Here is a 23,905-nt window from a genome sequence, read left to right on the forward strand (position 1 = left end):
GGGATCTCCTCCCAGACCTGGACTAAAGCATCTGCCAACTCCTGGACCGTCTGTGGTGCAACGTGACGTTGGTGGATGGAGCGAGACATGATGTCCCAGATGTGCTCAATTGGATTCAGGTCTGGGGGCAGGCCAGGCCATAGCATCACATGAGGTCTAGCATTGTATTGCATTAGGAGGAACCCAGGGCCAACCGCACCAGCATATGGTCTCACAAGGGGGATCTCATCTCGGTACCTAACGGCTGTCAGGCTACCTCTGGCGAGCACATGGAGGGCTGTGCGGCCCCCCAAAGAAATGCCACCCCACACCATTACTGACACACTGCCAACAGGGCCGCCATCAGGGGGTGACAACCATAACGGTTGTCACGGGCCCGCCCGACAATGAAGAGGGAGAGCCAGCCGACTGCCAGTCCCATCAGCCCCAGCCAGCCACCCTCCTGCAAAGACAAGGTAAGAAACAGGAGGGTGGCTGGAAAATGAGCTGTGTGTATGTATGTATGTATGTCTGTCTGTGTGTTTGTCTGTCTGTCTGTCTGTGTGTATGTCTGTCTGTGTGTATGTCTGTCTGTATGTCTGTCTGTGTGTATGTCTGTCTGTGTGTATGTCTGTCTGTGTGTCTGTCTGTGTGTATGTATGTCTGTGTGTCTGTCTGTGTGCATGTATGTATGTCTGTCTGTGTGTATGTATGTCTGTCTGTCTGTCTGTGTGTATGTCTGTATGTATGTCTGTGTGTATGTATGTATGTCTGTGTGTATGTCTGTCTGTGTGTATGTATGTCTGTGTGTATGTATGTATGTCTGTGTGTATGTCTGTCTGCCTGTATGTCTGTCTGTGTGTATGTATGTCTGTCTGTGTGTATGTATGTCTGTCTGTGTGTATGTCTGTGTGTATATATGTCTGTCTGTATGTATGTTTGTCTGTATGTATGTCTGACTGCGTGTATGTATGTATGTCTGTGCATGTCTGTCTGTATGTATGTCTGTCTGTGTGTATGTCTGTTTGTGTGTATGTCTGTGTGTATGTCTGTCTGTGTGTATGTCTGTCTGTGTGTATGTCTGTCTGTCTGTATGTCTGTCTGTATGTCTGTCTGTGTGTATGCCTGTCTGTGTGTATGTCTGTCTGTGTGTCTGTCTGTATGTCTGTCTGTGTGTATGTATGTCTGTCTGTGTGTATGTATGTCTGTGTGTATGTATGTCTGTATGTGTGTATGTCTGTCTGTGTGTATGTATGTCTGTCTGTGTGTATGTATGTGTGTATGTATGTCTGTCTGTGTGTATGTATGTATGTTTGTCTGTATGTATGTCTGACTGCGTGTATGTATGTATGTATGTGCATGTCTGTCTGTGTGTATGTCTGTCTGTGTGTATGTATGTATGTATGTCTGTATGTGTGTATGTCTGTATGTCTGTATGTCTGTCTGTGTGTATGTATGTCTGTCTGTGTGTATGTCTGTGTGTATGTATGTCTGTCTGTGTGTATGTCTGTGTGTATGTATGTCTGTCTGTGTGTATGTCTGTATGTATGTTTGTCTGTATGTATGTCTGACTGCGTGTATGTATGTATGTCTGTGCATGTCTGTCTGTATGTATGTCTGTCTGTGTGTATGTCTGTTTGTGTGTATGTCTGTTTGTGTGTATGTCTGTCTGTGTGTATGTCTGTCTGTGTGTATGTCTGTCTGTCTGTATGTCTGTCTGTATGTCTGTCTGTGTGTATGTCTGTCTGTGTGTATGTCTGTCTGTGTGTATGTATGTCTGTGTGTATGTATGTCTGTATGTGTGTATGTCTGTCTGTGTGTATGTATGTCTGTCTGTGTGTATGTATGTGTGTATGTATGTCTGTCTGTGTGTATGTCTGTGTGTATGTATGTCTGTGTGTATGTCTGTATGTATGTTTGTCTGTATGTATGTATGTCTGACTGCGTGTATGTATGTATGTCTGTGCATGTCTGTCTGTGTGTATGTCTGTCTGTGTGTATGTATGTATGTATGTCTGTCTGTATGTGTGTATGTCTGTATGTCTGTATGTGTGTATGTCTGTCTGTATGTGTGTATGTATGTATGTGTGTGTATGTCTGTGTGTGTGTATGTCTGTGTGTGTGTTTGTCTGTGTGTATGTCTGTGTGTATGTATGTCTGTGTGTGTTTGTCTGTATGTATGTCTGTCTATGTGTATGTATGCATGTTATTATGTGTGTATGAATGTCAGTGTATGTATGTCTGCATGTCATTATGAATGTGTGTATGTCTGTCTGTCTGTATGAATGTATGTCTGTATGCATGTATGTCTATCTGTATGCATGTCATTATGTGTGTATGAATGTCAGTGTATGTATGTCTGCATGTCATTATGTGTGTATGAATGTCAGTGTATGTATGTCTGCATGTCATTATGAATGTGTGTATGTATGGATGTCAGTGTCTGTATGAATGTATGTATGCCAGTATGAATGTATGTATGTAACTATGTATGTCTGTATGTATATCTGTATGTATGTCTGTATGTCTGAATGCATGTATGTCTATCTGTATGCATGTCATTATGTGTGTATGAATGTCAGTGTATGTATGTCTACATGTCATTATGAATGTGTGTATGTCTGTCTGTATGAATGTATGTATGCCAGTATGAATGTATACCTGTATGTCATTATGAATGTGTGTATGTATGGATGTCAGTCTCTGTATGAATGTATGTCTGTATGCATGTCATTATGTGTGTATGAATGTCAGTGTATGTATGTCTGCATGTCAGTATGAATGTGTGTATGTTAGTATGTCATTATGAATGTGTCTGTGTCTGTATGTCCTTATGCATGTATGTTAGTATGTGTCTGTCACTATGCACGCCTGTGTGTCTGTATATGTGTGTATGTCTCAGTATGTGTGTGTGTGTGTATCTGTGTCCTTTTGTATCAGTGAATGTGTTTGTGTCTGTGTGTGTATTCCTGTGGGTGGGATTTGGAGGCGGTCTCTGTGGGCGGTTTTGGAGGCGGGCCCCCAGGGGCCCAGACCCTGAGCTCAGTTAGGGGCCCCAAAGTTTCTGGTGGCGGCCCTGACTGCCAAACCGGTCATGCTGGAGGATGTTGCAGGCAGCAGAACGTTCTCCACAGCGTCTCCAGACTCTGTCACGTCTGTCACATGTGCTCAGTGTGAACCTGCTTTCATCTGTAAAGAGCACAAGGTGCCAGTGGCGAATTTGCCAATCTTTGTGTTCTCTGGCGAATGCCAAACGTCCTGCATGGTGTTGGGCTGTAAGCGCAACCCCCACCTGTGGATGTCGGGCCCTCATATCACCCTCATGGAGTCTGTTTCTGACCGTTTGAGCAGACACATGTACATTTGTGGCCTGCTGGAGGTCATTTTGCAGGGCTCTGGCAGTGCTCCTCCTGTTCCTCCTTGCACAAAAGCAGAGGTAGCAGTCCTGCTGCTGGGTTGTTGCCCTCCTACAGCCTCCTCCACATCTCCTGATGTACTGACCTGTCTCCTGGTAGCACCTCCATGCTCTGGACATTACGCTGACAGACACAGCAAACCTTCTTGCCACAGCTCGCATTGATGTGCCATCCTGGATGAGCTGCACTACCTTACTATACACACACACATATATACACACACACATATACACATACATACATGCACACACATTTATGGTCGGGGACAATAAACCGAGTTGAAGTAGTAGTGGCATAAGTCGGTTGTGGTGTGCGGGAACCACACCACCAGGCCTGTAAAAAGAGGGCCAACCAAATTGAATGGTTTCATAAAGGTAGAGGTGGCTGGGCTGAACCAGGCAGCAACAGGACAGAGGAATGGCACACTAACCCCATTGGTATTGTCACAGGGAAATCTTCCCTTAAACAGAGACTCATCATTGATTTGTCGGCACCACACTCATCGGCCAACCCCAGTCTTAACTCTCTCATACCCTCTGAGGAATTCTCCCTGCAATACACCAGCATAGATCACGCCATTACCGCTTTCATACAAGCAGGGGTTGAAGCCTGGCTTAGTAAGACTGACATTACTAACGCCTTTAAGTTACTGCCAATCCACCCACACTGTGGCACCTGCATGGCATCAAATGGTCCGGGAACTACTATTTTTTCGCCCGTTTAACTTTTGGGTCCAAAAGTAGCCCAGCTATTTTCGACACATTTGCCGAAGCATTGTGCTGGTTACTATTGAACATAGCCAGATGCCCTACGGTATTACATTACCTGGACGATTTCCTACTGGTCGAGGAGAATACTTTCCCTCCAAGTAGTCTCAAAGCTACCACCAAGCTATTTGAGCAACTAGGTGTACCTATCTCCCCTAAGAAAACAGAGGGGCCAGACACGATTGGCTGAGTCTAATTGGGTATTCAATTAGACTCAGCCACAATGCAAGCGAGCCTACCACACGACAAGATAGAGAATATTCTTACTTACATCAACAGCTACCTTCAGCTCGGTACTTGCAACCGCAAAGAGCTACAGTCCCTGCTGGGATCACTAAATTTTGCTATGCGTATCATACCTCAAGGCCGCTCCTTTATATAACGACTATTGCATCTTTTTCCACTTTTCCTACATGACAGGCACAGGTTGTCCTTAGATACCCAAGCTACGGCAGATCTAAACATGTGGAAGAGATTTTTAACCACTTGGAATGGTAAAAGTATGTTCCTCCCTCAATTGACTGACTCGTCTCCTACCATTTGGTCAGATGCAGCATCTACAACAGGTTTTGCAGCAATTTTTGGGAACGAATGGCTTTGGGGCAGCTGGCCTTCAGCAGTTCAGGATTTGGAAGGTTTTTCCACTACCTTAGCTCTTTTTGAGATCTATCTCATCGTGGCGGCTGCCGTAGCATGGGGTCATTTATGGCTAATATGCCAGTTCGTTGTTACTCAGACAACCAGCCAACCTGTCACATCATCAACAAAGGTCGTTCCAAATCCCTTACGATCAAGAGATTTCTGAGAAAACTCACTTGGTTGGCAGCTTGTCATAATTTCTTTCTATGTTGTTTCCATGTTCCAGGTATATGTAACACAGCTGCTGACAATTTGTCTCGCTTTAAATTTCAGGCTTTTCATCAAGCACTCCCGTCAGCTGCGCCCACAGCCACCACCACTCCAACATTTCAACAACTCATACTGGACTAGAAACCATCATGCAGCATAGCAGGACATTGTCCCATTTGGCACTATCAAAAAATACACACAAAACATACAACATGGCTTTTACACTATTCAAAAGATTCCTTCTGGAACATACATTATGCAACCATTTGTTATGACATCTTTTTTGGGTTTTGCTTCTTTTTGCCACCTTAAACTTAAAATATCATATAACACCATCAAACTCTCTCACACTGGCATTCAACACCATATGCTAATCTTACACCCAAATAACAATAGTTTCATGGCCTCTCACCAGATTAAGACCATACTCAGAGGCATTCAGAAATCAGAACCCACACATACAGCACAGAGGCTACCCATAGATAACCATATCTTCAAAGCACTGTCTAACCTGCTTGATTTAAAACCGTTTGACACCGATACAAATTCTATCATCAAAACAGCAATATACATAGCTTTCTATGGATTTCTAAGACCTAGAGAGTTCACTACAACTACCACAACCCAATCTACTCCTATCCTCCTCTATTCCCACTTAACAAAACACATGGATCATTACATCCTGACTTTACCTCACTCCAAAACCAGTCAGCACATATCAGTAAACATTCCGTACTATCCCACACACAACAGATGGTGTCCCGTCAGGGTTCTTGATGCATAAATACAGCCTCATAACTTACTACCCTCACAACCATTACTACAGCTACAAGGTTCAGTACTCACCACTACAACCTTCGTGATCTACGTCCTTGCTCACTCAACTGGGCCTCAACGCAGCTAACTACTCAGGGCACTCCTTTCGTATAGGAGCAGCGTCCACAGCCTCCAGTGTCAACATTCCAAGTCATGTTATAAAAACACTGGGGTGCTGGAAGTCATCCGCTTATTCAAGATACATACCGAACCCAGTACAAGAATTAAGGGATGCTTTCAAAAACATGTCTGGTTGATAAATGTATCTGTATTGGTTGTCTGTAATACATTTGATTACTCAATTTTTGCCCTCTTCTTTCTCAGGCCTACCTCATCGTCGGTTCCAGCACACCACAACCGACTTGCTGTTTTTACTATCCTACATTTAATTATGGTATTTCACACTGTACTATCATAAACACCTAACACAATTATTAAGGCAATTTTGCCTGGATTTGTGGGAGGTGCTGGTTTCCACTCCTAGCCTACTTAAGGCACTCCCCTTACCTTGCTCCTTACCGTTCGAGGTCAGCGTTGAATGACCCTCCCACCACACCACATTTTAACTTTTATTTATTTCTATTTTCTTTTTCCTGGGTAGGCCCTCTTCTTTCTCAGGCCTACCTCATCGTCGGTTCCGGCACACCACAACCGACTTGCTCTTTTTACTATCCTACATTTAATTATGGTATTTCACACTGTACTATCATAAGCACCTAACACAAATATATATATTTAAATTCTACAAATATATTTATATAATATTTTTACATAATCAAGTCATTTTATTAATTACAATTTGAGGGACCTGCCCGACAACCCAGGCTGAAAGTCCAGAGAATTTGTCTCGCAAGCCCTATATTTAACCCTGTAACTTTCTAGGATACCATAAAACCTATACATGGGGTTTACTGTTTTACTAGTGAGGCTGAGGGTGGTGTTGGGGGTGGTGATGCTGAGTCTGGTGTGGGGGGTGAGGCTGAGGGTGGTGTTGGGGTAGTGGGGCTGAGGGTGGTTGGGGGTGGTAAGGCTGAGGGTGGTGGGGGTTGTGAGGCTTAGGGTGGTGAGGCTGAGGGTGGTGTGGGGGTAGTGAGGCTGAGGGTGGTGTGGGGGGTGGTGGGGTGGTGGTGAGGCTGAGAATGGTGGGGGATGGTGAGGCTGAGGGTGGTGGGGGATGGTGAGGCTGAGGGTGGTGAGCGGATGGTGAGGCTGAGGGTGGTGGGCAATGGTGAGGCTAAAGGTGGTGGGGGGTGATGCTGAGGGTGGTGGGGGGTAGTGAGGCTGAGGGTGGTGTTGGGGGTGGTGATGATGAGTGTGGTGTGGGGGTTGAGGCTGAGGGTGGTGTGGGGGTGAGGCTGAGGGTGGTGGGGGGGTGATGCTGAGGGTGGAGGGGGGTAGTGAGGCTGAGGGTGGTGGGGGTAGTGAGCCTGTGGTTGGTGGGGGGTAGTGAGGCTGAGGGTGGTGTTGGGGGTAGTGAGGCTGAGGGTGATGTTGGGGGTGGTGATGCTGAGTGTGGTGTGGGGGGGGGTGAGGCTGAGGGTGGTGGGGGGTGTGGGGTTTGGTGAGGGGGTAGTGAAGCTGAGGGTGGTGTGGGGGGTAGTGAGGCTGAGGGTGGTTGGGGGTGGTGATGCTGAGGGTGGTGGAGGGGTGATGCTGAGGGTGGTAGGGTGTAGTGAGGCTGAGGGTGGTGGGGGGGTAGTGAGGCTGAGGGTGGTGTGGGGGTAGTGAGGCTGAGGGTGGTGTGGGGGGGTGAGGCTGAGGGTGGTGTGAGGGTGGTGTGGGGGTGGTGAGGCTGAGGGTGGTGTGGAGGGGTGGTGAGTCTGAGGGTGGTGGGGGATGGTGAGGCTGAGGGTGGTGAGCGGATGGTGAGGCTGAGGGTGGTGGGCAATGGTGAGGCTAAAGGTGGTGGGGTGATGCTGAGGGTGGTGGGGGGTAGTGAGGCTGAGGGTGGTGTTGGGGTGGTGATGCTGAGTGTGGTGTGGGGCGGTGAGGCTGATAGTGGTGTGGGGGTGAGGCTGAGGGTGGTGGGGGGTTGATGCTGAGGGTGGTGGGGGGGATAGTGAGGCTGAGGGTGGTTGGGGTGGTGATGCTGAGGGTGGTGTGGAGGGTAGTGAGGCTGAGGGTGGTTGGGGTGGTGAGGCTGAGGGTGGTGTGGATGGTAGTGAGGCTGATGGTGGTGTGGGGGTAGTGAGGCTGAGGGTGGTTGGGGGTGGTGATACTGAGGGTGGTGTGGAGGGTAGTGAGGCTGAGGGTGGTTAGGGGTGGTGAGGCTGAGGGTGGTGTGGAGGGTAGTGAGGCTGAGGGTGGTTGGGGGTGGTGAGGCAGAGGGTGGTGTGGGGGTAGTGAGGCTGAGGGTGGTGTGGGGGGTAGTGAGGCTGAGGGTGGTGTAGGGGGTAGTGAGGCTGAGGGTGGTGGGGGGTAGGGAAGCTGAGGGTGGTGAGGGGGTAGTGAGGCTGAGGGTGGTGGGGGTGAGGCTGAGGGTGGTGGGGGGTGAGGCTGAGGGTGGTGAGAGGGTAGTGAGGCTGAGGGTGGTGGGGGTGAGGCTGTTAAGGTGGTTGGGTGGTGTAGGGGGTAGTGAGGCTGAGGGTGGTGTGGGGGGTAGTGAGGCTGAGGGTGGTGTGGGGGTGGTGAGGCTGAGGGTGGTGTGGGGGGTGGTGTGGCTGAGGGTGGTGGGGGTGAGGGTGGTGGGGGATGGTGAGGCTGAGTTTGGTGGGGGGGTGAGGCTGAGGGTGGTGGGCGGATGGTGAGGCTGATGGTGGTGGGCACTGGTGAGGCTGAGGGTGGAGGGGGGTGAGGCTGAGGGTGGTGGGGGGTAGTGAGGCAGAGGGTGGTGGGGGGTAGTGAGGCTGAGGCTGGTGAGGGGGTAGTGAGGCTGAAGGTGGTGGGGGATGGTGAGGCTGAGTTTGGTGGGGGGTGAGGCTGAGGGTGGTGGGGATGGTGAGGCTGAGGGTGGTGTGGGGGTAGTGAGGCTGAGGGTGGTTGGGGTGGTGATGCTGAGGGTGGTGTGGAGGGTAGTGAGGCTGAGGGTGGTTGGGGGTGGTGAGGCTGAGGGTGGTTGGGGGTGGTGGGGGGTAGTGAAGCTGAGGGTGGTGGGGGGTAGTGAAGCTGAGGGTGGTGAGTGGGTAGTGAGGCTGAGGGTGGTGAGGGGTGAGGCTGATTGTGGTGAGAGGGTAGTGAGGCTGAGGGTGGCGGGGGTGAGGCTGTTAAGGTGGTTGGGGTGGTGTGGGGGTGGTGAGGCTGAGGGTGGTGTGGGGGGTAGTGAGGCTGAGGGTGGTGGAAGGGTGAGGCTGATGGGGGTGAGAGAGAGCCTACCTTAATTTCCCTGGTGGTCCAGTGGACTCCCTGGGGGTCCGGTTGCCATTGCTTCCGGTCTGCAGCTCCGCAGAGCTGCAGACCATCTAATCTCGCGAGATGTCAGAGCGTTGCCGTGGTAACCTGCGGCAATGCTCTGATTGGCCGGTTTTCGCGAGACACATGGTCTGCCGGTCTGCTCACTGTGGAGCTGCAGAGCAGTGTCTGCAGTGGCTGGCCGGGCAGCCAGGAGGGGCCTCGGACCTGGCGGCATACCGGGCAAGCTGCCGGGCCCCCTCCTGGTGTCAGGTCCTCGGTCACTGACCAAGGACCTGACACAGTCTGCCCTTAGGCGGTTTAGGCGGCCATGAGGCCCCAGCCAGCGCAAGGCCTTAGGCGGCTGCCTAAACTGCCTAATTAGAGAGCCGCCTCTGATACCAATGCTTTGGAAACAATCCACGTCTCCCACGATGGAGCAATGGATGGAGAGAGTGGGAGAGATCAAGGCAGCTGAATAATTTCAGGCCTCACTCACTAATACCGGTGATAAACATGCTGAGCGGTTGCAGCCATAGATACTATACCTGGCGGAGCGAGGCGGATGGAGAACTTGCTGAGCAATAGGGGGGTGGGGGGGACGCCAGCGGGGAGTGCCCCAATACCTTTATATATTACTCGCTCTATACTTCCTTTCGCTGAGCTTTCCTTGCCTCTCCTTCCTTGCTACCTTTTTTCTTTCTACTTTCCTAGGACTAATTTGAACATTGCCAAATCCCACTTTACTGCAACTACCGACTCTCTGCAATACAAACCATAGCTGGCCTGTCTAAGAGAGAGAAGTCATGGGACAAGAAGTTACTGCAACGAAAACATTTACGTATTATGTATCTGGAAGCTGTGAATGGAGGCTGGGTCGTGGGAATAGGGGATGTAGCAAAAGGGATAGCATAGTCCACCCCGACTTTGGCCATACTCCTAGCTCTGGGAGGGGGATGGGTAAAGCGGTGAGAGGCCATCCCAATGACTCTGTACCCATACGCTCACACAAGTTGGAGCTCAGCACACCACAACTGCCCCCTTACACAACACGGATAGACTGATCATCTGGTCTCAGTTAGTATTCCAAATATTGCCTAGGTTCCTCCATATCATGCATGCTCACCTGATTCCTTTTGGGAGGGCAGTAGAACAATCCAATGTCAGCAGACCGCATTCCTAGGTAGATGACTCTGTACCCACTACCTGGCTCCCAGCTATGGAGCAATGTTACTGTAGAATTTTGCATGTGCATCATGCTACCCTACAACTCACGTTTATTGAGTTATATGTTCAAGAATGCTATTTACTATGACAATTTGTTGGAGTGGCGGAGGCCTGTGAGTCCATCCGCATAATTTTTTTCTGTACTGTGACAAAACTGCATGGTGCCTGTAGCAGAGTCCCTTTCATTTGTGTGTTTCCCTTTTGAATTACTTTGTTTCCCCTAGCTTTTGGTATGTTAGGCCTGTTTCCCATTCGGGAGCGTTCATACGAATGGGACTCAATCGTCTCCCAAACGGGGACCATCCCGATGCCCCATTAGCAGGTTCCCAGCAATTAATCAGAACGTTCGCACTTGCAACATAACCTCGCAAATGGAGACTGGTCGGGGGAAATGCCACTGTGGGGGCTTCTGAGGTTGGTGGGGATACTTTTGGGCACTAGTTAGTTTGGTGGGCTTTTCTGTGCCTGGGAGACAAAGGGACGACCTCTTTTCCTGTGCTTAGGCTCCCAGGAACAGACTCCTAGGATGAAGATCCCTCTGTCGTTTTGTGTGGGAGACCCCTCGTCTGGGGGGAGGGCTTTCCATACCTGGGAGACAAAGGGACAGCGACCTCTTTTCCCGCCTTTGGCTTCCAGATGTGGAGGATCCTGGGATATGACCCCTGTTTTTAGGGGATGAAGACACCTTGCATTGGGCTATGCATAAATGCTGTGTGCACCAATAAAGAATTGTCAGATTTGTACCCTTTATGTAGTCTTCACTGATGTTTGGGGAAGGGATTGCTGAACTGCTGAATTTACTTATATGCTGCACTTTGATTCTTGGGAACGTATGAATCAGTGCCCAAACTGCGCGCTATAATCACTGAATACCTAGCAGTTCGGGAGGAACCAAATGAACAGGTAATGACATACCAGCATTCGTTACATGTGACTTTTCTATTAAACATAAAAAAAAAAAAAACTTCTATTTCCTTAAAAAATACATGTACCAAGGGAGATTTTTTAATTCAATATTTGTTCATTCAATTCATTCCCCAGTTGATTAATTTGTAAATAAATGTTCCAGATCATTACACTAATTTCCTATATTATACCATACCAACGAACAAAAACCAAAATCTTGCAATAAATATTTTTTAATTTTGTTTTGTGCTGCAAAGCAATACAGTGCAAAATGTAGCCAATACTGTCCCAAACTTCCTCTGTTCTGCAGAATTTTTCTCAGGCATTAACCCCTTAAGGACACATGACATGTGTGACATGTCATGATTCCTTTTTATTCCAGAAGTTTGGTCCTTAACCACTTAAGGACGCTGGACAGAAGTTTTCTGTCATTGCAGTACTCCCCTTAAGGACGCTAGATGGAAATTTTCCGTCCAAAATGAAAATTAACCCCAGATTGCCACAATCGCGGCAATCGTCGTGTTAATGTTCCTGTAGTGTGTCTCAATATCGGAGGCACACTACAGCAAGCAGTTTCACTGATTCAACCCATGTGATTGCTCTGACCAGTGAAACCCGATCTGTCTCCCTGCACCTCAGTGTGAGCTGTGAAGTGCAGAGAGACAGATCAATGATGATCTGTCTCTTGCTGTAAAAAAAACTGTTACAAAATCCCACCCCCTCACCTCTTTCAAATAAAATTTAACCCCTTCCCTGCCCTTTGATCACTGCCTGCAGTGATCAAAATACAGATCACAGTATTTCACTGTGATCTGATTTTTTTTCTTTTAACCCCTGAGGGTTAACTTTAATTTTTTTTAATCCTCATGGGTTAAATTTATTTAATTAATTTAAAATTTTAAAATATTTAGTTATTTAGCTAGGGTGAGTAGAAGTTAGTGGGGAAATTGGGGGATTTACGGTTAGGCTAGTTAGGGGTTAAAAATTAAAAAAAAACAATAAAAAAGTGAAAAAAAAACTTTTGAAAAGTTTAAACTAAGTTTTAAAATGGTAAAATAAGTTTTTAAAAGCTAAATAAAACTTTTTAAGAGTTAAAAAAAACTGTTTAAAAGTTAAAAATAGTTTTAAAAAGGGGAAAAATGCGTATTACCTCTTGGTACAAGCTAGCGAAAAAATGATACCACGCTAAGGTTTCAAATATGCCTTTTGAAACACCCTGGAGTGTCTTCTTTTGGAAATGGTATGCCTTTGTGAAGTAATTGGAAAACACAACCTATTAAAAAAATTCAAAAGTGGGACATGGACCCAGTGTAAAATTTCTAACTTAAATGGCTGTGTCTCAAATGTGCCCCTTCAACGTTGTCATATATCTGATAAAAGTACATACGGGGTTATTTCTGTACTCAGATGACATAGCGGAGCAACATATGATGTATTATACTGCTGTAGCACATATAAGGTTTGCAAAATATATATTACAAACTCATTAAGTATGTCAAAAAGGCATACAAAATGCTTGTTACCACTACACTTGGTACAAGCTAGCGGAAAAATGATCCCACGCTAAGGTTCAAAATATGCCTTTTGAAATACCCTGGGATGTCTTCTTTAAGAAATAGTATGCTTTTATTGGATAGTTGGAACATATAGCCTGCTAAAAAAACTCCAAAGTGGGGTCACAACACAGCGTAAAAATTCAAAGTTTGAAAAAACCTGCAATGGCTGTGTCTGAAATGTGCCCCTTCAACGTCCACATATACCTGGCAAAGGTACATACGGGGGAATTTCTGTACTCAGACAACATAGCTGAGCAACATATAAAGTATTATAAAGCCGTAGCACACATAAGGTTTGTAAAATATACAGTACAAACTCACTGTGTGTCAAAAAGGCAGAAAAAAATGCTTATTACCACTACATTTGATACAAGCCAACGGAAAAATTATCCCATGCTAAGGTTCAAAATTTGCCTTTTGAAATACCCTCTGGCGTCTTCTTTAAGAAATAGTATGCCTTTTTGGGGTAGTTGGAAAAAGCAGCCTGCTAACATATTTAAAAATAGAATACGGACCCATTAAAACTCTGCATGTAAATTCACACTTAAAAACCTGAGCTTGTCACGTCTCTTTCACAGCACTGTAACTTCACAAAATAGTGTCCAGGTCATACATTGGGCTTATTGTTTTACTGAGAAGAGGTAACTGAGCATAGCTAGGGGGAATTCATGACAGTGGCACTTATCAAATGTAAGAAATACCCAGCGAAAATGCAACATGTATGTAAAAAAATATTTATTTTTTTCTCACCACAAAATTTGAAATAAATTGGTGAAAAAATGGTTGCAAGTTAAGGTATAATATATGCCTAATAACATACCCTGGAGTGTCTGCTTTTTCAAATTGAAGGCCTTTGTGGGGTTATTTAAACAGTCAAATGGCTATAATGCCACAAAATCAGACATATGACCATCTATGAAAATTCCAACTATAGAAACTGAAATAGCATGGTCTCCTATATGGCATTGTAGCTTCACAGAATAGCGGCAAAGGTATACAATGGGGGTATCATTGTACTCAGCAGATATAGCTGAACACACTATGGGGTTCTGCACAGGGATAGCACACACTAGGTTTACAAAATACACATTACAAAAACCTTGTTATATGTGTATATGCCAAAAAAGAGAAAAAAACACATTTTACTCTAATATTTAGCAGAGATTGGCTATGCAAAAAGTGTCAAACTAACCTTAGGTAAATAGCCTGTGATGTCTACTTTATATAAATATATACTTTTGTGTGGCAATTTTGTTTCCTGTAATGGGTATTAAACGTCCAAGACAAACATACCAACTTCTAAAATTGTTTCACATTGAAATGTTATTTTAGACCTTGTAGTTTGTGACCTGTAACTTTCAAAATAAACTGAAATCCTACACATATTATGTACTTTGTAAATCAAGACACATACATTAATTGATTTTGAATTACTTTCCCTAAGCTGGACATATTATGCACACATTATTATTGCCAAAACTTATTTTTTCCACATTATTTTGCATTTTTTCTTTGTAATAAATGAAAATGTATATATGTATATGTCACATCAAATTAAAGCCCTTTTTGTTGTCTAAAAACCTGTATATAATATGTGTTGGTACAATAAATGAGAGAGATGCAAATTGCAGTTGAATACAAACAGCAAAAAGTGCAAAAATTGCTTGTGTGCTTAAGGGTATGTCCAGCTTCTGAAGCTGTGTCCTTAAGGGGTTAAGAGGTTAAGGGGTTACAGAGATACTTGAGTAGATACTCATTTTGTTTATACCTCTGCAAGGAGACTTAAAACTGTAGCCAGTTCCTTCCATCCTCCAATGCAATAGGAGAGTTTCAATTTGACATTTTCAAAATTAAAAATTTTAAAAATCAGGGACAAAGTAAAAAGAGAAATAATGTGTGGCATTTGCAAAACCCTGCTTACCACAAATAATTACTATTGGTACTGCGGTACCTGCTTTGCCTTGAAATTATACCTATATACAGACATTATTTTTGTATTTTGCGGTTATATCTATGAACATTTAGCCACCAAATATTTATGTAAAAGATGAAATACATTAAAAAAAATCAAAAAAAAATCAACGTACATAATACTTTTATTACTTATGCATCCTTTGATAGCCATCTATAAACACAATTCCTCTTTTATCCTGTTCCCACTATGGAAACTAGGTTTTAAATAAACATAATGCTATTATTTTTTTTAAAGTTTTTGTGTTTCAATTGAATTATACCCTATTTTTTTTTAACATTAATGGAATTTAATTTAAACTACCCTGTGCAATTCAGCATTTTAATAGACACAGATTTTAAATAACTATCCTCAGTCACACATTTCACTAAATTTAATACCAAATTCATTTTGTTCCACTGTTTTATCAATCTTATATGGTAATTATAAGGAAAGGTTATAACATTTTATTTTAAAATTGATTAGTGAATCTTTATAATATATTTAGCTATATTACTAAATATTATTGTAAATAATAATTTGAAATACTTCATTGTACTTTAGTTTCATGAGCTTAGTATCTTTAAAATGCCCAGAGGTGTTATTCATTTAATAATGTAGTGAGTAAAAAAGGGAACAAATTGCTAAAATGAAGCAGAAAATAGGTGATTTACAAAAAAAAAAAAAAAATTATATATATATATATATATATATGTATATTATCAAATCAATTATGGTCACACTCTGGATGCTAAATTTTCCTAATTCACAATTTAGGAATTCACAAATTTCACCCAATCATGTAACAACTATACAATGTTAAACATTTAGCAGTGATCCTATGAGACGAGACAACTATAACTGTGCTTAGATTTGTATACTTGTCCTAGTAGTTAAGCATTGTTCTAAAACCGCTACTATACTAAAGCATTGTCATTTCATTAGTAAAAAAATGAATTCTTCTATGTTCCAGCGGAAACTGCAACATTGTTGTAAAGCATATAAATCCTAGGATTTGTTATGTGTCTTACCTTTTAAATTCTTTAAAGTTATTTTAAGCAAGTCCTGGATTAAACAATTGCGCATAAGCTATCTAAACTTCCGACTCAGGAAGATAAAAAAACTGTACTTGGTTGAAGAGCAAATGTAGGAATGGGGCCACGTAAAGGGAAGCAAATACATGCCTTTCTGTTTTTTTTGTTTTTTTTTCTTCTAGCCCGTCCCTGTCTCAACATTGTAAAAGGAGTGGCTTTTTGACCTATGCAACTACAAAGTGTGTACAACTATCATCTTCAGTTCACCTTACCTTGCAGAGGTATGTAACTATAAAGATAATCAATCAACATATCAATCCTTGAGGTAATGGTATGACTATAATTCTATTTCAGAAATCTCAAATAAGATTCCTCTTTTTTTTAAAAAAAATATAAGCATACTTTATCTTTTTTGAGTGCTAGAAAGTTGGCACACAAAAGCTAACTTGTTTTGTGCATTTTTATTTATATTAATGACATTTAGCTTACAGTTTTTTTGTTGTTGCTTTTCTTATATGGATCTTAATTATGCAATTATGTATTATTTATGCACTTGTCAATATGTTAGATGGGTTAAGAATTAGTTAAATAACTAGAAAAGAAGAGCTTTTCAGTTCCACTCAAGGATATTGCCCAGAATTCTGGAATTAACCCTTAATATGTTTGGAGTTGTCACATAATATGGATGGAATTGACACTTAAAGGGACACTATAGTCACCCAGACCACTTCAGCTCATTGAAGTGGTCTGGGTGCAACAGTGGCGGCTCTAGACTTTATGAGGCCTTAGGCGAAACTCAAACAAGAGGCCCCCACTAAAACACATAGTTAAAGCGACACTCTAGGCACCCAGACCCCTTCTGCTCATTGGAGTGGTCTGGGTGCCAACTCCCACTACTCTTAACCCTGCAAGTGTAATTATTGCAGTTTTTTTATAAACTGCAATAATTACATTGCAGGGTTAACTCCACCTCTAGTGGCTGTCTATTAGACAGCCACTAGAGGTCACTTCCTGGGTTCTAGCACAGGAAACCTGTGCTAGAGCGTCGCTGGACGTCCTCACGCTGTGTGAGGACCTCCAGCGTCGCTCAAAACCCCATAGGAAAGCATTGAAATGATTTTTCAATGCTTTCCTATGGGGAGACATAATGCGCATGCGCGGCATTGCCGCGCATGCGCATTAGGTCCCCTCGGCCGGTGGGCGAGATCAGTCTCGCCCACCGGCCGACGCAATGAAGAGGAGGAGCGTCACGGAGGCAGAGACAGCGACGAGGGACATCGCCGCTGCCTCAGGTAAGTCACTGAAGGGGTTTTCACCCCTTCAGTAACCGGGGATTGGGGAGTGGGAGGGAGAGGGACCCTCCAGTGCCAGGAAAACGGATCGTTTTCCTGGCACTGGAGTTTCCCTTTAAAAAACATATCGTGTGTATAATGAGCTGTTGTTATATTGAACGACAGGCTTGCAGCACTGGATACAGAGATTTACTCTCTGTATTTACTGTTGGGGTGAGTATGGCACGGTTGAAGGAGAAAGCGTACCAGGGCAAGGGGAAGTGAGAGTGACAGGATGAGGGAGGGTTATGTGACTGGGTGAGTGTGGCATGTCTAGGCAGGATGAGTGACAGGATAGGAGAAGTTGTGATAGGGTGAGTGTGGAAGAGCGAGAGCCGGTAATTGTGGTATGGATGTAGAGGGTGAGAGCAACAAGATTAGGAGAGGTTAATGTGAGCGAGACTGGGTGTAGGGGGCATGACAGCATGTGGGGGTGGCTGTATGTGTGTGGAATTGGGACGGTGGGTAGGTGAGAGTGTGGGAGGCAGTGTTGAAAAGGGTGACAGTGTGTGCAGGGGCAGTGTGTGGAAGGAGTGACTGTATGTATGGTGACAGTGTTGGGGGCTGACAATATGGGGTGCAAGTGTGTGAAAGGGTAACAGGGTGAGGGAGCAGTGTAGAGGAATGTGACAGTGAGGAGGAAGATGACAGTGTGGGGTGGCAGTGTGGAGGATGGTGACAGTGTCTGACGGTGTGGGAGGGCAAGGTGCGTGGGACAAAATGTAGAGAGGCCAGGGTGTGCGACAGATGAGGGGGCAGTGTGTACGACAGTGTGGGGAAGCAGGGTGTGGGGGAGCAGGGTGTGTCAGTGTGGGGGAGCAGGGTGTGTGACAGTGTGGGGGAGCAGGGTGTGTGACAGTGTGGGGGAGCAGGGTGTGTGACAGTGTGGGGGAGCAGGGTGTGTGACAGTGTGGGAGGGCAAGGTGTGTGGGACGCAGTGTAGAGAGGCCAGGGTGTGCGACAGCATGAGGGGGCAGTGTGTACGACAGTGTAGGGGGGGAAGGGTGTGTGACCGTGTGGGTGGCAAAGTGTGTGGAAGACAGTGTGGGGGAGAAGGGTGTGTGACAGTGTGGGGGGCAGTGTATGTGACAGTGGGGGGCAATTTGTGTGAGAGAAAGTGTGGGGTGCAGGGTGTGTGAGTGATTGAGTCAGTGGAGGAGGCAGAATGTGTGGGAGACAGTGTGGGGGTAGGGTATGTGGTGGTCAGTGTGGGGGTCAGGGTATGTGGGGTGCAGTGGGGGGGTCAGGGTATGTGGGGTGCAGTGTGGGGGATCAGGGTATGTGGGGTGCAGTGTGGGGGGTCAGGGTATGTGGTGGTCATTGTGGGGGGCAGGGTATGTGGTGGTCAATGTGGTGGTCAGTGTGGGGGGCAGTGTATGTGGTGGTCAGTGTGATTGTCAGTGTGGGGGGCAGTGTATGTGGTTGTCAGTGTGGTCATCAGTGTGGGGGGCAGTGTATGCTGTGGTCAGTGTTGGGGGTAGGGTATGTGGTTGTCAGTGTGTTCGTCAGTGTATGTGGTGGTCATCAGTGTGGGGGCAGTGTAAGTGGGGGTCAGTGTGGTGTAAATGTATATGGGGCAGGGTATGTGGCTGACAGGGAAATGTAGGTGCAGTGTATGTGGTGGGCAGGGCAGTGTGGGGGTAGGGTATATGACTGGCAGGGCAGTGTGGGGGGTAGGGTATATGACTGGCAGGGCAGTGTGGGGGTGGGAGGGCAGTGTTGGGGCAGTGTGGGTGGGAGGGCAGTGTTGGGGCAGGGCAGTGTTGGGGCAGTGGGGGTGGGAGGTCAGTGTTTGGGCAGGGCAGTGGGGGCTGGGAGGGCAGTGTTGGGGACAGGGTAGTGGGGGTGGGAGGGCAGTGTTGTGGCAGTGGAGGGCAGTTTTGGTGCAGTGGGGGTGGGGGGGCATTTTTGGGGCAGGGCAGTGGGGGGTGGGAGGGCAGTGTTGGGGACAGGGCAGTAGGGGTGGGAGGGCAGTTTTGGGGCAGTGTGGGTGGGAGGGCAGTGGGGTGGGAGGGAAGTTTTAGGGCAGTGGGGGTGGGAGGGCAGATTTGGGGCAGTGTGGGTGGGAGGGAAATGTTGGGGCAGTGGAGGTGGGAGGGCATTTTTGGCTTAGTGGGGGTGGGATGGCAGTTTTTGGGCAGTAGGGGTGGGAGGGCAGTGTTGGGGCAGTAGGGCAGTGTTGGGGCAGTGGGGGTGGGGGTGCAGTTTTGGGGCAGGGCAGTGAGGGTGGGGGGCAGTGGGGATGGAAGGGCAGTCCTGGGGCAGTGGGGGTGGGGGGCATTTTTGGGGCAGTGTAGTGGGGGTGGGAGGGCAGTTCTGGGGCAGTGGGGGTGGGGGGGGCAGTTTTGGGGCAGTGCAGTGGGGTGTGGGAGGGCAGTTTTGGGGCAGGGCAGTGAGGGATGGGAGGGCAGTTTTGGGGCAGGGCAGTGAGGGATGGGAGTGCAGTTTTGGGGCAGGGCAGTGAGGGATGGGAGGGCAGTTCTGAGGCAGTGGGGGTGGGGGGGGCAGTTTTGGGGCAGGGCAGTAAGGGATGGGAGGGCAGTTTTGGGGCAGGGTAGTGAGGGATGGGAGGGCAGTTCTGGGGCAGTGGGGGTGGGAGGGCAGTTTTGGGGCAGTTGAGGGGAGAGGGCAGTTTTGGGGCAGGACAGTGGGGTGGGAGGGCAGTGTGTGTGGAGGCTGTGATAAGCCTCCACTCAATTAAATACCTTTTGTATTTGTAAAATATAATTCCCTGGTGGTCCAGTGGCAGCAGTCCCTGGTGGTCCAGTGGCAGCAGTCCCTGGTGGTCCAGTGGCAGAAGTACCTGGTGGTCTAGTGGCAGCAGTCCCTGGTGGTCCGGTGGGATGACTTTTCAATCTGCAGCTCAGCGAGAGCTGCAGACCTTGTTCTCGCGAGCGCCTATAAGAGCGTTGCCGTGGTAACCCGCGGCAACGCTCTGTGTGCTCGCGAGAACCACAGTAAGTGATCTGCAGCTCTGCACTCGGCGCAGCTGCAGATCAGAGGCTGGCTCTCCCTGTGGGCAGACCATGTGGAGGGGCCACCCGGCGGCATACTGGGCAAGCCGCTGGGCCCCCTCTCACTGTCGGGTCCTCGGACCCGACAGTTCAATCTGCCCTAAGGCGATTTAGGCGGCCGCGAGGCCCCAGCAGGCGCGAGGCCTTAGGCGGCCGCCTAAATCGCCTAATTAGAGAGCCGCCTCTGGGGTGCAATGTCCCTCAGGTTTTGTTTTCCTGACACTATAGTGATCCTTTAACATGCTCAAATTAAGCCTTTCAACACACTTCAGGATGCAAAATGTAAAAAGAAATAAAAATAATAAAAAATAAAAAAAATGATGAGAGTTTGTTCTGTATATCTTTGTATGACTATGTCTGTGTATATATGTCCCTGCATGCCTGTGTATGTATGTCTCTGCATGCCTGTATGTATCTGTATGCCTGCATCTTCATGTCTCTGTATGTCTGTGTTTGTATAACTGTGTCTGTATTTCTCTATATGCCAGTGCCTGCATGTCTCTGTGTGTGTCTGTATGACTGTATGTCTGTGTATCTGTATGTGTTGATTGTATGACTGTGCATATTTCTGTGACTATGTGCCTGTATGTGTGTGTTGCTATTTATCTATGTCTATATGGCTTGGGAGGGAAAAGTTACACAAAGGGCCCTGAGGGGGAAGAGGGACACACAAAAAACAGACTGAGGGGAGAGACCCACAGAAAAGGGCTGTGGGAAAGAAAGTACACAAAGGGGCTGGGGGGGAGGAGATACACATGGGGGGGGGGGGGTTGTAAGAGACATACAAGAGGGTGTAAGACACACTAAAGGATGGTACAATACACTAAATGGGGATGGCAATGGCACAGGAACAACAAACTAATAAAAACATAGTTTTGCATTCAGTCACTCCCATACAGTGTACACAATCCCTCCCCTCTTCCTATGATATAATTAACGAAGACAATGGACTAACTCAATTAACTCTAAGCAGAAGAAAACATATTTTTTTACAAACCCCAAAAAGTACCCCAAAATACAACATATCCCCGGTTCAGGAATTTCCTGGAAGTCTTATTTTTGCCTCCCCGCGCACATGGTCCCATGCCCACAATAGTTCCATACACTCAACGACAAAACACTGCTGGACAATTTAAGATGGCCGTCACCACATGTTTGAATCTGTTCCAGTTAAAAGTCCAACGGGCAGAAACAGTACTTTTGAACATGGGTTATCACAGTGCTCATCATCCCAGGGTAGGAGGCTGGCAAACAGGCCCCCTCCAAAAAACAGTGGCGAAGTTGCTTTTGTCACAATAACAAAATAATAGATCACCATTATTAAACAGAGAAAGTCTAGTGAATGGCCTCATCTCTTCCTTCACTTCATGTGAGAGGTGACCAGACCGGTCCCCCATGCATACAGTGGATGGTAGATAATAATAATACATTAAAAGGTAGGGACTTAATGAATGTCCCTGTGATTGAACAATAGTATGCTGGGGCACAAGAGCTACTAAATGTTTCATATTGGCAAATTGTAATGCTAGTGAACATTTCAATGCTGGAAATCCAGCCCATAAGTCATTGCGTTGTATATTGTTACATGTAATATGTAAAGCTATGGCTTGCCACCCCAGATGGCTGAGTATTACTTACTACAGACAATCTCACTGTCACACACATGCTCACTACAGAAAAGCGCACCATCACACAAATGCTCATTATGGACAAGTTCACTGACACACGCATGCTCCCTACAGAAAAGGTCACTGACACAAACATGTTCCCCACAGAAAAGCTTACTGACACACATGTACCAACTACAGACAAGCTCACTGACACACACATGCTCACCACAAACAAGCTCACTGACACACACATGCTAGCAGGCACACACACAAGCTTACTCACTAGCAGGCACACACACACAAGCTCACTCACTAGGAGGTACACACATACACACAAGCTCAATCACTAGCAGGCACACACACACACAAGCTTACTCAATAGCAAACACACACAAGCTCACTCACTAGCAGGCACACACAAGCTCTCTCACTACCAGGCACACACACACAATCTCTCACTAGCAGGCACACGCAAGCTCTCACACTAGCAGGCACACACACACAGGCTCTCTCATTAGTAGGCACACACACTCACTAGCAGGCACACACACACACACACACATACAAGCGCTCTCACTAGCATTCACACACACACAACCTCTCTCAGTAGCAGGCACACAATCACTGTCATGGCTGAAACTTACCTAGCACTGGTAGGTGAAGTAGACATTTTGTGGCCTCTTCCTTCCAGCAAGACCAGCAACGTGTGTGGGGGTGGAGCTTGCATGTGGGAGGCAAAGCTTTCATTCAAGAGGTGGGGTTTCCATGTGGGGACAGGCATGCAGCCAAAATTGATGTAAATTTTTAAGGGAGACTAACAGGTCTCCCTCTGGCCGCACCAGCCCCTAGCCCCTCCCTCTTTCCTCCCCTTGGACTGACATAGGCTGGCACAGTTCGAGGGGAAATTACTTAAATTGCAGGAAAATGATGATTCGGGCTGTCTGTCCGGCCCCAGGTGCCATGGCCCACCAGGATACCGGCTCTGCCTGTATTTCTTCTAAGTCTAAAAGGACTAAACAAGTGGTGTTATTTCTGGAGAAGTAGAGTAACTACACAAATTTAAACTCAATAATGTTTCCATTGTGGCTTTTGCGGTTTGTAATTTTCTGGTTTAATTAAAATTATTTATATAGTACCATCATATTACAGGACAAAAATTATTTATTTATTTTTGTTGTGCTTTGATACATTTACAGATATGTTCACAAGTATATGAGAAAGGTATACGAGGATAATGTTTAGATTATGGTATGAAATAAGCCAGCCGGTGTATAGGGAGCTCCGCTAGAGTGGTTAAATATTACATTTGTATGTTCACTTTATTACATATGTTGTTTATTATGATGTTTATTGAGAATCTACAATTATTTAATGGTAAATTTATTGTTTATTGGTAGTGATGTCGCGAACACAAAATTTTCGGTTCGCGAACGGCGAACGGGAACTTCCGCAAACGTTCGCGAACCGGTGAACCAGGCGAACCGCCATTGACTTCAATGGACAGGCAAATTTTAAAACCCACAGGGACTCTTTCTGGCCACAAAAGTGATGGAAAAGTTGTTTCAAGGGGACTAACACCTTGACTGTGGCATGCCGGAGGGGGATCCATGGCAAAACTCCCATGGAAAATTGCACAGTTGATGCAGTCCATGAGTCTGGTTTTAATCCATAAAGGGCAGAAATCACCTAACATTCCTAAATCGCAATGGATATGGATTGACACCTGACATATGACATATTGACACCTTGACATATGGATTGACACCTTGACATATGGATTGACACCTGTCCTCAGAGACCCTGATACACACTGACACAGAGCAGAATAGAGACTGTTCCCCCTACATAGGGTCACTTGGCAGACATGGATTGACACCTGTCCTCAAAGCCCCTGATACACACTGACAAAGAGCAGAATAGAGACTGTTCCCCGTCCTCAGAGACCATGATACACACTGACACAGAGCAGAATAGAGACTGTTCCCCCTACATAGGGTCACTTGGCAGGTATGGATTGACACCTGTCCTCAAAGCCCCTGATACACACTGACACAGAGCAGAATAGAGACTGTTCCCTGTCTTCAGAGACCATGATACACACTGACACAGAGCAGAATAGAGA

At 46.3% G+C, this 23,905-nt stretch overlaps 1 protein-coding gene across 1 annotated transcript in view; it reads right to left on the reverse strand.

The window, feature by feature from the left end:
- The window catches only part of LOC134577122 (sulfotransferase 2B1-like), a 91,434-nt gene extending 75,475 nt beyond the window's left edge, over positions 1-15,959 (reverse strand). The window contains exon 1 of the mRNA XM_063435782.1: positions 15,826-15,959. The gene's annotated coding sequence lies outside the window, so the exon portion shown is untranslated. The remainder of the gene's footprint in view (positions 1-15,825) is intronic.
- Positions 15,960-23,905: the final 7,946 nt, after the last annotated feature.

Source organism: Pelobates fuscus, chromosome 11 (genome assembly GCF_036172605.1).
Source record: "Pelobates fuscus isolate aPelFus1 chromosome 11, aPelFus1.pri, whole genome shotgun sequence".
Lineage (NCBI taxonomy): Eukaryota > Metazoa > Chordata > Amphibia > Anura > Pelobatidae > Pelobates > Pelobates fuscus.